Genomic DNA, 15,398 nt, shown 5'->3' with positions numbered 1-15,398 from the left:
GTGCTGATCTGATGAGCACAGGAACTTCCTAGACTTTGCAGAAAACAAGTATTTATATGGTGGCTTGAGAGAGAACCATACCAAATTCTCTCTGCACATGTGATTTCTACTGAGCTGCTTTCTTTCCAACATGTCTCTTAACCACTTCAGGTAAAATGAAGCATGTGTATAAGGAGAGAGCCCATTCCCATCTTAGCCTAGCTAGCAGCAGAATGGCTGCTCTGTTCCCTGGAGACCGCTTTGGCAGAGGGTCTCCTAATTATTGGCCTAACTACTAACAATACATAACAAGTGACACTGCTGCTGTCTCCAAGGTCTGTGTGTTAGAAGAAAAGAAGTCTCCAAGTCTCCGCTTTAAGTTGGAAGTGTCTAATTCCTTTCAACTCTTCAGGGACATGATGCATCTAAGACAGGAGGCAACAGCATGCAACATTAAAATTGACTGTCCTCTCAGTGAAAGCATTGTCAAGCATTGGAAAGCACTGCTCAAAGTTGTGCAATCTCCATCTGGGAAGGTTATCAAAACTTGACTGAATAAAACTCCGAGCAACATGGTCTGAGCTCACAGCAGACCCTGATTAAATCTGATGACTTCCTGAGGTCTCTTCCAACCTGAATTATCCTATGATCCTGTAGAGGATCATGGTCCCTAGAGGAGCAAAGCATTTGAAATGCCTGTGTGTTTGGCATTTTCTACTGCCTCTTACTGTCAGTGCTGACAGTAGTGTAATCACATTCAGAGGTGCCTAAGTCCCTCTGTACGTTGGATAGGCAGAGTACATGCTTTATTTAGGTTTGTGATTGTTTTTCAGATTTAGTTCTAAACAACCATTCAATGTTCTAAGATTCTCTCATACAAAACCGCTTTGATCTTACAGATGTACAAAGCACGATGAAAGAAAATCAAAGTAACTGCAAGCATTCCTGCTTCATTATGATTCTGGGCAGATTTGTGGAGGCTTTCAAGAAAATTTGTTCCTGCATTGAGAAAACCTGGGGCTAGATTTTAGGGAAGGCTTACTCAGTTTATGGCTGACATCAAGGTCATTAGAAATGTTTGAACCATGCATATTTTCAACATGAATCATTATGGTTTTGAACAAGGGCTGTTTTGAGATTTTGTCTTTATTATTATTTACACAGGTGCTTTGTGGTGGTGAGATTCACAGGATAGAATTTCTAATTTTGGAAGGATGTTATGGTAAACAAACTCACAATAAACAAATGCAAAGTAACATGAAATATTAATGTTTTCACAACCTTTCAATGTATTTTGTGGTGTTTTTTTCCACAAATTCAAAGAATAGTTTTCAAAGGTTCTTTAGGGGATAATCTCATACTACAAACAACATACTCAGAGGATTTTAATTGTCCTAGCCTTTATTGTTTTGATATTCAGTTTTGTTCAGAGATCTTATCATTCCACAGGAATGAGCAAAATTGGTGACGCTTTTATAATGCACTGTCATCATCAGATCGTCTTGTTTTTAAATAATGTTGATGTTTTAAAATAATGTTAATCAAATAGATGATAGGTAACCTGTTTGAAAACTATGACACTTAGTCCATTGGAAATGACAAAAATGCACTAAAAGCCATTCTCACTCCTTCAGTGGAGCAAGCTGGGGCAATTGCTTTGGTCTCTTAAGTTCATTAGATTCCCATTATAGTAGAGTAATGGGACTCCCATGACTCCACTGTGAGTCCTGACCAGAGAGTCAAGTTTTTCTCCAGCCCTACTATACTGATCTAAATGACTACCCACAGAATAATTGAACCAATAAGTATGCTGCTCAGGTGAAAGGGCTGGACCATTATCCCAGAAATAAGCTTCCTTCTCCTTGAAACGACATTCTGCTAAACTCTGTAGAATCCTTGACTGAAGTGGTTTGTTCTGGTATGTAATACTTTCAGTTTCCCTGATGTGACATGAGGAAATGAACACAGAGAAGATCAGGCAGAAGTTAACATCTCCTCTTCTTTATGTATGGTTTTATTACGGAGGCAAGGTAAAGTTTGCCTTCATCAGTAGTCACTGTGTAGTGTCAGAACTTCTTTGGTTCTGTCCAGGATTTTATGGGTGGGGAACATATTTATTTTTAAGGGAACATATGGCCCTAACTCTCTTGCTTGTTTGGAGAAGAATGGCAAAGCAGAAAATCCAAACTATTTCAAGGCAGTCTTTCATAAATTAAGGCTTTTATATTCCACCTCTCCACTGACTGGTGTAACACTTTCTTTCCTGTATGTTGTTTGAGTGTGTTTAGTGGCTACATGTGAGAACAGTGGCATTTATATGAAGTGAATCTATTACATTCTTTATAATGAATAGCGTGTAACTGTAAAACACATATATTTTTTTTCATTTTGCCCTCCTCTGGGAGACTACGACAACATTTTGGCAAGTAGGAGTAAACAGCTTTGTGTTGGCATGCAGTAAATTAAACGGAGTAATTAAAATCAATAGCAAAACACTAGCTAGGCAGAAAGGTCATATAACACAACAGAAAACTGTTGGGTAGCATATTGCAGGAAATCAAAATAAATTTCTGAACTTTTCATTATTCTTTACATGCCTGAAACTGGTCTTAAAAGGCTTGTGAGATACAGCAAGGTATTGATAGAAATAGGATAATTTTCTGAGATGAAATAAAGACATTTAAATGCTAATGTACGAGTATTTGCAGTGTGCAAGTCTGACAGGCACAGTGGAAAATGTAAAAGAAATCTTTAATTTTACTACTGCTTTATAAGATTTCATTTTTTAGATTGGCTCAGGGTATTATTTAGTAATACCTGTAAGAGTGGAAGTCAGGTATGGGTCTCTGTTAGTATAACTTTCATTTATAAGCTTTAAGTGAAATTCTCCCTGGTCAGCTGGCTGGTCAGTAATGTTCTGCCTCTGACAATTTTGTGAGTTCTTCCAGGTGTTCATCTTGCAGCTTGGGAAAGGGTCAAAATTTTTAGATCAGAAAGAGAAGTTATTCCAAGGTGAATAATGACTGCAGGAATGCGTCCTAAGTGTTAAGAGATACGCTAAATGTTAAGGTATGGGTAAGGTCTTTTCTCTGATTCTGAGGTTCTAGGAAATTGATAACACTTCTGTTTTGAAGATGCTGTTCTAAATGACTTGATTTCTCTTAGCACTGTGGTTTCTAAACTGAAATTTGTCGTAGGTTTTTGCTTTCTCTGCTGAAGAAACATGTTAGCAAGGTGGCAGAAAGAAAAGAGGAAATTGAGAGACTTGATTCTGGTAAAACTGGATATGGAAGATGAGTTATTTAGTTTTTCCTTAGGAGAGACTGGAAAGGAATCAAAGCCATAACTAACCTTTAATAAGTGTGCTGAGTCATGTAGTTGCCATAGTCATGTTGTTGGAATAATGGTGATGAAAGGATATAAGAAAGTGAATGCATGTTAAAGGGAATGTATTTTGCAAGACAAATGAGAAAAAAGAATGAGATGAGTGGGAGAATCAGAAAACTTTGTCATGTGAGCACTTCTGGTTGGACTTGTCTTTTTTTTTTTTTTTTTTTTTGAGCTTAACTTGTTGTTTTAATAAGCAATATTACAGCCTTTCTTGCCTTTCTTCAATTTGCCAAATCCATTGTTTCTCTCTCAGGCAACTGTCAGAGAGTTCTTTTTGTTTTGTCAGGTATAAAGGGTATGAAATTTTGCATTTACAAGTTTTTCCTTGGGGCTTTGTTTTCGAGTTTGCAGCATTTCTCCTTTGCAGTTTTAAAGAGTTTTTTCCTGATTGTGTTCTGGAGCACTGTGCCATGTTACAGAGCATTCATCTCACAAATCACGGCCTTCATCCAGTCATGCGTCAGACAGAGTTGTGAAAAGAAAGTATGAGTTATTGTTGGTGTGTGTATACCTATGTATTCTTCAGGTCATTTAATTTCCTGTCCGTTGTTTGTAATTTCAACTTAAAACAACACTTATTGTTTTTCTGCATCTATTTATATGATCTTTTTTTGAATTTCATCCTAGCAATTTTGAAATAATAACAGAGATAGGCAGTTTTGTATGGGTTGGCTATGTGATAACTGCCTTGTCATTTAAAAGCCACAGTGCATTGTAGTATCTGAGAGCTAGTAACTGGTTGAAAACACCAACTGTGCAAATGGAATTGTTACTTAAAAGTTGTGTTTGGATTTGGTTTTATGTAGTGTTATGAACAAGTCTTGCCGTATTACCCATTCCCTTGAAAAGACGTTGACATTGAGGGAGGGAAGATTTAGGTTGGATGTCAAGGGGAAGTTCTTTACAGAGAGTGTGGTGAGGTGCTGGAACAGCTGCCCAGAGAGGTTGTGGATGCCCCATCCCTGGAGGTGTTCAAGGCCAGGTTGGATGGGCCCTGGGCAGCCTGGTCTAGTATTGAATGTGGAGGTTGGTGGCCCTGCCTGTGGCTCATGATCCTTGAGGTCCCTTCCAACCTGGGCCATTCTGTGATTCTGTGGCCTTTCAGTATACGTTTTCCTTACACTGAATTTTTGTGGTAATTCATGGAATAGGAAATAATATCTACCTTCATGTCTTTTAATGATTACCCTATTTATAAACATTACTTAAATCTGTGGTGTGTATTCAAAAGGATTGCATCTGCTTAGAACTAAGCTAACATACTACTGTAGGCAAAATGGGATTGAAGCAGTCTTCCACAAACATTTCTAACCTTTCTTTAATACTGTAATAGATTATTGCTTTCTTTTTTTAATTAAATTCATGTGTATGTATTTTCCCCTATTACCTCAGTTATAATACCTTTTTTTCAATCTTCAGTATTACACAGCTAAATTTGCCAAAATACCACCATAAGAGTTAATACATATGTGCATGTGTATTTAACACCTCAGTACATTCTTGTCATATTTAACAGATAGGAAATTGTGACTGATATATTGTTTAAAGGGGGGTCAAACATGCTTTTGTATTAGTTGTAGAGTAAAAGCTTAAAACAAACTGACCATCGTTGCTACTGCCTACTAATATTTCATTTGCAATACAGAAAGATAAAGCTGATAGAACTGATGGTAGGTTTTTTCACATCAGTTTTTTACTGAAGTCTGGTATTTATGACTTGAAGTTAATCATGGTGTTTTTTAAGGTTATCAGTGCAGAAAGTGTTGAGGAACACAGACTGTCCAAACATCTCAAGATGTTTTCTGTATTTCATTTTCTTAATTTTATCATTACACATTGTAATGTAAGACTCTCTCATGGAGTTATGCCTGCCCACTTTCTCCTTATCTGAAATCTTCAGGCATCACACACAATATTAGGAGTATGTGGTTGTGGGTTTGGGCTAGAGCAGCTGAAGCAACTGCTTAGATAATCTCATTGATCAGGCATTTAAACAGCCATTTTAAGAGTAACCTCTCTGGAGCCTTGCAGTGTGTACCTAGAAACCACTGAAGGCACGATTTTTGCATATGCATATTTATTGCTTGGATCTCAAACTACCTGCCATAAATTGCCAAACCTCTTCCCAGAGAATGCTGAAAATTTGACTCAAAGAATATTTCAGTGGTAAAGGGGGGAAAGGGCCTCCTTTTTAAGTCATTTAAACTGCATGCATTTCCCAAGAACACAGGAAAAAAACACTTATGTTGGCAGAACACAAAGTTTCACATTGCACTGGTAATCATATATTGTGAGTCAGGTTGCATTTGCAGTTCACAGCCATACTCTCACGATGTATCAGCTTCCTCACTGATCTGTAGGCAGTGTGTGCATTCCTCTGCTTTGTTTTATAGCACTGTAAAGAGGAAGGGACGTGTCTGGAACTGTCATTACCTTTAACAGTAAGAAAATGTGTAAAGTCTTTCAAGGCTAAATAAAACTTTATGTAATTTAACAAGATGAATCCTTTATCCTCTTTGCCTCCTCATCAAATCTACGTAGTATTGCAGAAGAGGTTAAGAGAGGTAATGCTCTTACATTCTAAACAAACTCAGCAGGATGAGTGGGACGGTACTTTAAAATATGCATAAGGCCTGCAGTTGCTCCATTTCGTGACACTGTTCAGGTAGGGGAAAAGAAAACAACACAGATTTTTCCTCAAATGAGTATGAAAGAAAGGCTGTCAAGAAAAATGATGCTGGACCTATTATTGTGAAAAATTGGAGTGACCTGACTGATATTACACATATAGTTTGGAAAAACAAGATTAACGCAACACATACCATTTTTCATTTCATCCTGTCTTCAACACCAACCACTGCAGCATCTCATTTTTTACCTTGGTGTTTAGGACGAGAAATCCCATGTGTGAGCAATTGCTTCTGGCTGCATGGTCCTTCTGCTCCCAGCTTTCTGTCTGCTTACATCTTTCCATGTGTACTGTAAATAAGAAGTGACTGGGAGGGCAAGATACTTAGTCTCTTCTTAGATCAATACCACTCCATGGGTCAGCAACTAGGAATGCTTGAAAAGAGAGAAGGAGGGAATTGTGGTTTATTTCCTCTGTAGATGAGGCCAACACCTTTGCAGTGGGTTCATCTATATTACCTAAGAAAAGAACCTAATAAGGTTATTTCTGAACCAGTATCTGCTGACAGAAAGACCACTGTGAATAAGCTTGAAAAGAATTAAGTCAAAAGAAAAAAATAATTTTTTCTTATTTTAAATAATAATGAAGATTTTAATGTCTCAGTGGCCATCTGCATGTTTTTTCCTGGAGGTGACAACAGAAGGGAGAGGGATTGAGACAAAATGATGTGGAGTTGGTGAGCAGGATGTCTGTGAAGCTCTAGCTCTTGGTCTGTAAATCAAAGTACTGAAAGTTCTGTTGCATGTGTGTTCACTTTCATCTTTGAAGAGAGAGGCTTGTTGTATTTACTGTTCTTCTTTTTAGCTAAGAAAACAGACTTTTCATTCCAAGCTTCTTTTTTTTTTCCTCTTCTGTTTCATACAATGGCTCTGAGTGCTGTCTGCAAAACAAATGAATGAAGAAGTCGAGCTTGAATGTGGATCTACAGACAATAATGCAGGTTCAGCCCTAGAAGTGCAGTTTTGGCATTGTTAGCAGCAGACTTAATACTGGCATGGAGAGAAAAAAAAAAAAAAAAAAAAAAAAAGGAAAAGAAATACAGGCTTTCCCTGTAGGAGTAAAGGCAGTATGTTTATAGATGGTTGTTCTGTGACAACATCAAGGATTGCAGGTGTTATAATATTTTTGTAACAGAGGAAAGTGGGAAGATGAAATATGAAGGAGATATTAGAGGAGAATGGAGGACAGAATTTGTGAGTATGCAAGATGGGTAGACTGAGGAAAAAATGAAAAGTTTGCAATGCTAAATTTAATTTTTTTGCCCTCACATTGTCACATCTTGTATATGTTATAAAGGTGATGTGCCTTCATGCAAAGAAATCAGGTGGTTCTACATCATAAATCAGTTTTTATAGCAAACTAGTTTTTGGAAGAACCTATCTTAGATTTGTTCTTTCCTGGCAATAAAGATGAGGAACTATCAGAGATTGAGAAGATGGGGCAAATTGATTAATTAAAAAGCAGTAAATCATCAGCCCCACATGATTTATGCATAAAAGAATTTTGAAGAAGCTTAGGAATGAATTAGCTGAACCACTAACAAAGATATGCGCTCTCATTAAAACCAAGCTCTGTTCCAGAGAGTTGGCAAGTATCTGGGGTTTATCCTATATTTAGACCAGTAAGCATTACATCTGCACATTGCAAATGGTCGAAACAGGAATTTAAAAGGGAATAATAAAACACCTGGAAGATCACGATGTGAGAGACTTTAATGAGAACAGCTTCAGCTAGAAAGAATCACGTCTCGCTACACTGCTCAGAACTTGGTGAATATGCCTGTAAAAAGAAATGGGCATTGCCACGCCTGATCAGACCACAAGTCCCTCTTGCCCAGCACTGTGCCTCAGACAATGCCCTCTCTTAGCCATGTGGGAAAAAATAAGGACTAAAAAGGGAATAAAAAGAATTAGATAACCCTTTTATCTGTACTTGATTGACAGGAACAGTGACCCAGTTTTGAATTTATGGTGGTCACTGCGAGCATGCTGACATCATCCCTTTCCTGGGGCTCAGTGAGAGAAGCTTTCCCCCTCACAGATAGGAATCAGATAGCATAATAAAATGTTTTCATAAAGAGGAGAAAGGAGGAGTCTGACAAGGTAGATGCCCAAAGTAACAATAACAACTTTCTGAAATATAACTGTGACCATAGTCTTCTTTTTCTAGCAATACAAGTACTAGTTCACCAGCTTGTTTTCATCTGCCTTCACTTACAGCTCAAGAACAGCTGCTATTGCCAGGTAGTCAAGTGAAATGGAATGTGCTAACCTGATGTGATGCATTTCTTTTTCAGCTTGTTTTTAATATTTGTTTTTAATGTTTTAAATATTTTTTTGCCCGAATTGATTCAGTTTGATAGAGGGATAGAGTTTAATTGGCCTAGACTTCCCTACACTTTCTCTGTGTAATGAAGTAACCCTTTCTAACAGAAATATAATTACAATACATGAAAAAAGAAAGTGTTTCTGGCTTGTCTATCAGTCTTTTCTGTTTATCTCTCTTTGATTCTATCAGATGCTGACATACCCTTTTCCCCTGGGAATTCTTGGGAAGGTTTTCCTCACCTTCAGGTTTCAGCTACCAGGCTTATGGGGAGAGCTGCCTGATATAATGGATTTTGACTTTTTAAAAGCTTGTGACAAAGTCTGTCACAAGACACTGCTACAAAGGCTAAGTAGTCACATATGGTGACAGGGCAAGTATCGTCATAGATCAAGAAACGACAAGGAGACAAAAAGGCAGAGGGCTAAGCGAGCAGTTTTCATCACCATAAAAGGCTAGCAGCTGCATTCCTTAAAGTTACCTATCAGGTCATATGCTAAATATATTTATTAATGATCTAGGGAGAGAGGTGAAGGATGGGATGTAACACTTAGAAATGATGCAATTACTTAAGTAATTTAATCCTGTAACTGGCTCTTAAAAACTTCTGAGCGATCTAAAGAAATTGCTCAAATCGAAGTTCAGTCCTGATAAATGAAAAGTTTGTTTGTGGAGGAGACCAAGCAAATTCTTATCCTCTAACTGAAGGGAAAAAAAACCTGAATATTGCTGGTGGCAGTTCCATAACAGAAACCATTTGAGATGCTGTTATGGTGGAAAAAGCGAACAAGGTGCTAGAAGGCGTAAGAAATGGGACATTAAAAATGAATTACTGAACTCAGCCTTCATTGTGTGGAGACAGAGGATAGGATAAAGCACAATATTATGGGTAAGTTTGCCGAGCTAACAAAGTCTGATCTGTGGTGACAATTTCCTGTTTTCTTTTGTCTTTATCCTCTTCATTCATCATCTACTCACAATGATACTCTGATCCTTAACAGAAATAATATAGGTTGATATGGCTATGGTTTCCAGAGGGCTTCAGAGCTTCCTAATGACAGCTCACTAACCAGGATATTACTGGTAAAATCCTGTTTCACATCCATTCTCCTTCCTTTGGTAGTTAGGTAAATGTTGCATCAAAATAACATAAATTAACAATCTCAGCTTTGTATTTAGACTGAGAAATCATCAACATTTTTAACATGGATTTCAGAATTCAAACATTACTGAAATAATTCCTCAAGTTGAGGCTCTTAAGAGACTTATAAATTATTCTTGCATAGAAGAGAAGTCACCTGAGAATAACCCAAATGAAGTTAACATAGATTTTAAAAATTATTCTTGCAGAAGAACAGGGAGTGGTGGGAATAGACGAGCAGATGGGAAAGAGAGAAGAAGAGAGAGAAGAAAAGGCTAATTAGGTAATTGAGGCTAAGAGGCTATTAGAGATGACCCAGTGGTCTACTGGTAGTGCAGACCAGGGACTTGAATTTGGGCTTGAGGTTGATCCCTTGTTCCCAGGGCCACACATGCTCCAAACATTGCAAGGACTTGATTTTATAGCCTGTGTTATCCTGTAAATATATGTTTTCCTGTCAATATAATCTGGAGGGACTGTAGTCAGGATGCAGTGGAAACAAGAAAAAATAAGATGGTAAAGTGCTGAATTTGAGCATGAAGAGACTGAAATTCTATGCTGATGGCTAAACTGTTTAGTGAAATTCCCCACTATTCCTCTGAACTGAATGTTAGAGAAAAAACTAATTGAAGTAAATGTATTTTAAATAGGTTCTGAATGGGCATAAACTGTTGTTCACCGAGCAGCCTTTTAAAAAAAAAAGTAAAACATTAGGGCACGTGATTACCTCAAGAATATTTTTTTTTTTACAGACAGTGGAAAGAGGGATGTCCGAAAAGGTCATTTATTTCTAAGTCATTCCAGTAACCTGTTTCTGGCTAATTTGAAGCTGGCTTGCTTCAGGTTTACTGGTGTTGTCTTCTTCCTTCAGTTTCCCGACGTATTTTCATTTCTGATCCACCCAGTGATAAGTTTTCTTTTCCTTTTAATGTTCTTGTTTCTCTTAGATGTTGGTATATTCATATTGTCTTCTGACACTGTCAGTAGACTTGTTCTTTTGTAGCCAAACAGTCTGGTGTAGGTCATAGCAAGGACAAGCATTGCCATGTGGTTTTCAGATTTATATGCGGAGGTGGAGCATTTCTTGTCCTCACCTTTTCTAGCACAACATCATTCATGTTGACTTCATTCTTTTAAATCTCTCCACTTCTTGAGCGGTATTTGTAGCTATCCTTTTTGAATTGCTTCTGAAAGAGCTCGTTTTTCGCATTTCAAACTCTGAAACTGCAGTGGTATAGCATTCAGAGACGGTTTCTTCCCACTTTCCATACCTTATCCAGTACTTATATTAATTTTTTTTCTGCAAATTTTATCTCTTATATTACTTACTTTAAATCTGTGCTTGTTTCTTTCTCAGGAGCAGCATTCTGGGACAGAAATGCTAGCTCTTGCTTCTTTGGTTTGCATGTATCGTCTCTTGAAATGATTGTAGTACATGTATGACTAATTCCACAGTGTTCTTTTCTTGCTTAAATATTTTTGTGGAAAGTCAGCATTTTTCATTCTTCTTTTATAAGCACTGCATAGAGATATTGCTATTTGAGGCAGTACATAGGTGGAAGACCTGTGGTCAGTAGGCAAATCATATTTCAACAGCAAAAAAGTACCAGCACCATTCATTATCCCTGTGGTTAAAAACAGAGTGTCTGTAGAATAATTGTAGTACTTGAACCAGTGGTTCCAAGGAAAGTCTCTGCAGTGTGATCTTTAGCAACTGGACAGAATAAACAAAAGATGGAAGAGGGAGTGTAGCTTTGGTTATAATGTAGACAGCAGGGAGCAAAGAAGAATATCTGCTGTTTTGCCATTGGGAGCCCCACTTGTACCTGCTTCTGGTAAAAGACTTTGGATTTTGACAGCAACTGACAGCTCCCTTAAGATATATTAAAGTGTTTTCTCTAAAGAGGGTTTTGTGCCAAGTCTGGACCTCAGTGAGCAAATTTAGTATTTAGTGGAGATAGACCTATAAGTGGTAGGCAACAGTGAAGAGAACCTCCAACAAAACCTTGTTAAGTTTTGGAGACCCTGAAACAACAGCTCTATCAGTGTTGCCCTATCTTATGTGAAACTGTTTAAAAGAATCATTCAGTTATTTTTAAAAGATTATTACTTGCCAGGTCATAACTTAGCAGCTTTCCCATTTATAATGTTATGCTTGTTTTAGTGAGTCAAAGGGTGATTTCATTTTTGGCAGAGCCCAAGAACAGGTTTTCAGTATTGCTGTATATCTCATGATGCTGATCTGCCAGCATGGGCTCACTTGGTGACCCTTCTGCACTGCTTCATTATGCTTCCCACAAGGTACGCACTTTCCTCAGCTATTATTTGTCACTTCTAAGAATAATGACTTCAGCTATTTCTCTCTGGTTTCATGTAGAGTAGTTTCATAAAGGTTTTTTGTTACTGATATTATCATGGGACCTAGAAGACTGGCCCATGGGCAGGGAAAAAAGTTTCTGTGAGGTATTCCACAAACACAGGACGAAGGGCATTTCCCACTGCTACATTCTATTTATTGTTTCTCTCTGCTGAATTTTACTTAGCACTGCATCGTGCTGAAGATACAGTTTTGTTAAAAACCTTTCTTAATAAGTTCCCCAAAATGTATCCAAGCATGTATGAAATATGGAAATTATTCTCACAGTATTTTCTCACCTGAATCTGTTTCTCAATTTTGACTTTTGTATTCTAAATGATACACTTACTACAAATATTTAAAATGTAGATACTCTTCAAAAAAAATAAAAAAATAATAAAAAAATTAAATTAAATGCACCTTATTGTGGTCACTTATTTAATTAAATTTAAGAAAAAAAGACAGTGAAATACTCAATGTTTTCCACTTGAAGTTTTAAAGAATAAAGCTCACAAGCAATCAGTATCAGTTCACTATAATTTGAATTATGTCTTTATTGTCTTTATAGTGGTTACTTAGTTATTTCAGTTAACATTAACCCCTTGAATGCCATATGCTTAATGTCTGGATATCCTGGTTTTTATGAAAGCTATTGATTTACACAGTGCTTCAGTTTTTATACCTAGAAAGAAGAAATTAGATATCTGCATAGGTGAAAAAGCTTGAGTAGGTGATGCAAGGGGATAAAAATAGTCTGAGAATATTCTGATAAACATTAGCAAGAATAAAAGCAGAACATAATTTCCAATGTTTGAAACTGAGCTGTGCCAAAATCCATTCAGTTTTATGCAAAAAAAAATATTTAACATCACCAGACATATTTAGTCACTCGAAGTTCTGTGAATCAAATACAAAATTCTGTGAAAGAAAAAAAAAAATCTGTAAACTTATTTTGTCATGAGTTCACCAGAAATTCTGAAAATAGTTGGCTCCATTTGTCAACAAGAATAAGCAAGAAGGAAGGTAATGGCTTACACCAGCAGATAAAGGACTTGTTAAGGCTTTCAGTTTAAAAGGGCTGCCTCCCAGAAGAGTTTTCAGTACGTTTTTGACTTCTTTATATTTTCTCCAGAGTTGGTTGGATTTCTTGCAGTTAATAAAAGGGACATTTAGCTCCAAATACTTTGTCTGGTATTTTGGATGGAGTCAATAAGGTTATCATAAGGTTAATACCTTGAAGTTATTTTCACAATCAGAATCAGGTTTTGTGTTTTGAATCTCTTTAAAAACTAGGCATAATTTCCTTTGAGGCAATGATTCAGTCCCACTCCTATGAGTGATATAAGGAAGCCTGGAAATTTGTAGAATTATTAAGTTGTATCCCTGCATCTGGAAGTTGTTGGCAATTGAAAATGATCTCACATTATATCACCACAGCTAACACAGCATTGCAATCAGATTCACTTGAGCATTTCCTTCCAAGTCCAAACACTGACATTGTCTTTTGACCATTGATCTTTTACAGAACCTGCAGATTTTTGACTTTCCTTCCAAGGTCATCATTTTACTTGAAAGCCTACTGACTGGGATACGTCTAACCCAGTCTTGTACAGTCAAGGAACTGAATAAATACTTCTTGAGTGCCATATTAAGAGCAGTCCAAAGACTATTTAATCTGCACATTAAAGTCATTGGAAATTTTGCTGGGCAAGAACACTCTTCTTTAGGCATGCAACATAGGGAAAATGACCCTCAAAAGAAAAGACCCTTTTGTCTTTGATTAACATCCCTGTGTTTAAAACCTAAAAAAGAATGGACATTGCATTTCCCCCCACGTTTGTTCTGCGACAACTTGATTAGCTCTTTTCAAAAGGAAAAAACAACTGTAAAAAAAAACACATAAAATTTAGCTTTAAACTCAAAGCTCTAGATAAACTAGAAATAGGATTAAGTGATAATCAGAATAGAAGTATTGTTAGGATACTAAGTTATGCAGTAAGTATCATTACTGCCTACTGTTGTAGCAAAGGGTGCAATCCTGGGGCCTCTGATGTTACCCAGGGAGTTGACTCTGACCAAGGACCTCAGTTTGCTGATAAACTAACAGATTTGATTTTACTGCACTCTGCCAACGTGGGATTTATGTTCTGACTCCAGACAGCAATGAAGAAAGTGTATGGGAAGAGACAGGCACGTGTATTTGCACACTTAGAGTCACATCTGCTGGGTTGGGACAGCTTCCTTGTCAGACAAGACCCAAGGAGTCTGAATTTATTTCAAAATGATGTATAATACTAAGCTTTATTTCTGCGAATGTATTTCTGAAGACAGACTGGAAATGACTTGCTTGCATGTTGTGCTCTGTGGCTGCACTTGGAATTGGGGTGGTTCTCCTTTAAATAACTGCTCAGAAGAGAGAAAATTCAGGCAGTTGTGTATCAATTAGCAGGGTGCATTTCTTCATGCGAGCTGCCTGGAAATGCAAAATGACAAATCTGAGTATTAAGCTTTCCTCTATCGTTTTGCTTTCTTACCTCTAACTACAAATCAACTTCGTTGTGACTCACAGTGTAAGAAGTTGGTGCATTTCTGCAGATCCATGATAAGATATTTTCCTCTGGTAAGAAATGCAGTTGCACTCCACAGTCTGGATCTGTCCCTGCCAGGCCCACATGCATTAGTATTCCACTGGCAGCTGCCTTTAGGTAGGAATATTGTTTTTGTCCATAACCAGAGGGAACAATCAGACTAAGCCGTTCTCCGGCTATAAACCAGCCAAAGTAATTGGGTTTAATTTTAATTTTTGTAATAGCTTTAAATTAATAGGAGCAGCTGCTGCCACAGTGTGTGGGTGTCCTTTTCCAGAAGGCATAGAACAAAAAAGGGAAAGAGTAAACAATAGTGCGTCTAGGACACAAAGGTTAATTCAAGAACTGAGCAATGTCTTTTCGTTATCAAAAACTCAGTTGATCTCAGTATGTCTCTTTTCTTTCTTTTTCTCTTCCCTCCCCTCCCTCTTCCCCTCCCCCCTCCCCCCCCCTTTATTTTCCCCTTTAATTCTGTGATAAGATCTCAATCTGATTAGGCTACCGTGTGTAAAGATGTGCTGTTGGTATCTAAACACTAACTCTCTTTTTCTATATGACTCACAAATAGATTAGCAGTGACAAAGTGCTAGGAGAGATAAAAATAGATTAGCAGTGACAGGAGTACCATTATAATTATTTTTTGAAGATATGGCTTGAATTAAGAGTTTGGGCACTTCCTGCCCTGAGAGGGTGAATTTAAACCTCGGAACTGAGCATGCTTTCTGCTGTTGTGTCAGACACCAGATAGAGAAATGTCAATACCAGATGTCCTAGACATCAAGATTAGCCATAATAGCCAAATGCAGCCATAAAGTGATGTGTCAAAGTGGATAATAAAACAGATGCTTGGCTTCTATAATGAAGGAGCGAAGGAACAAAATATCAAAAGTGCCTTTAATACATTAACAAAGTTGTCTTCAACTTGCTTAA

At 37.3% G+C, this 15,398-nt stretch overlaps 1 protein-coding gene across 1 annotated transcript in view; it reads left to right on the top strand.

Annotated features, from left to right (window-relative positions):
- Positions 1-15,398, top strand: part of LOC122160555 (cytosolic carboxypeptidase 6-like) — a 292,765-nt gene that overhangs the window by 105,952 nt on the left and 171,415 nt on the right. The gene's annotated exons all lie outside the window — the stretch shown is intronic.

Source organism: Centrocercus urophasianus, unplaced genomic scaffold, assembly GCF_019232065.1.
Source record: "Centrocercus urophasianus isolate 14NV4802_14NV808 unplaced genomic scaffold, USGS_Curo_1.0 seq_18, whole genome shotgun sequence".
NCBI classification, from domain to species: Eukaryota; Metazoa; Chordata; class Aves; order Galliformes; family Phasianidae; genus Centrocercus; species Centrocercus urophasianus.
The sequence above is the reverse complement of the archived record's forward strand: the minus strand, read 5'-3'. Positions and strand labels throughout refer to the sequence as shown.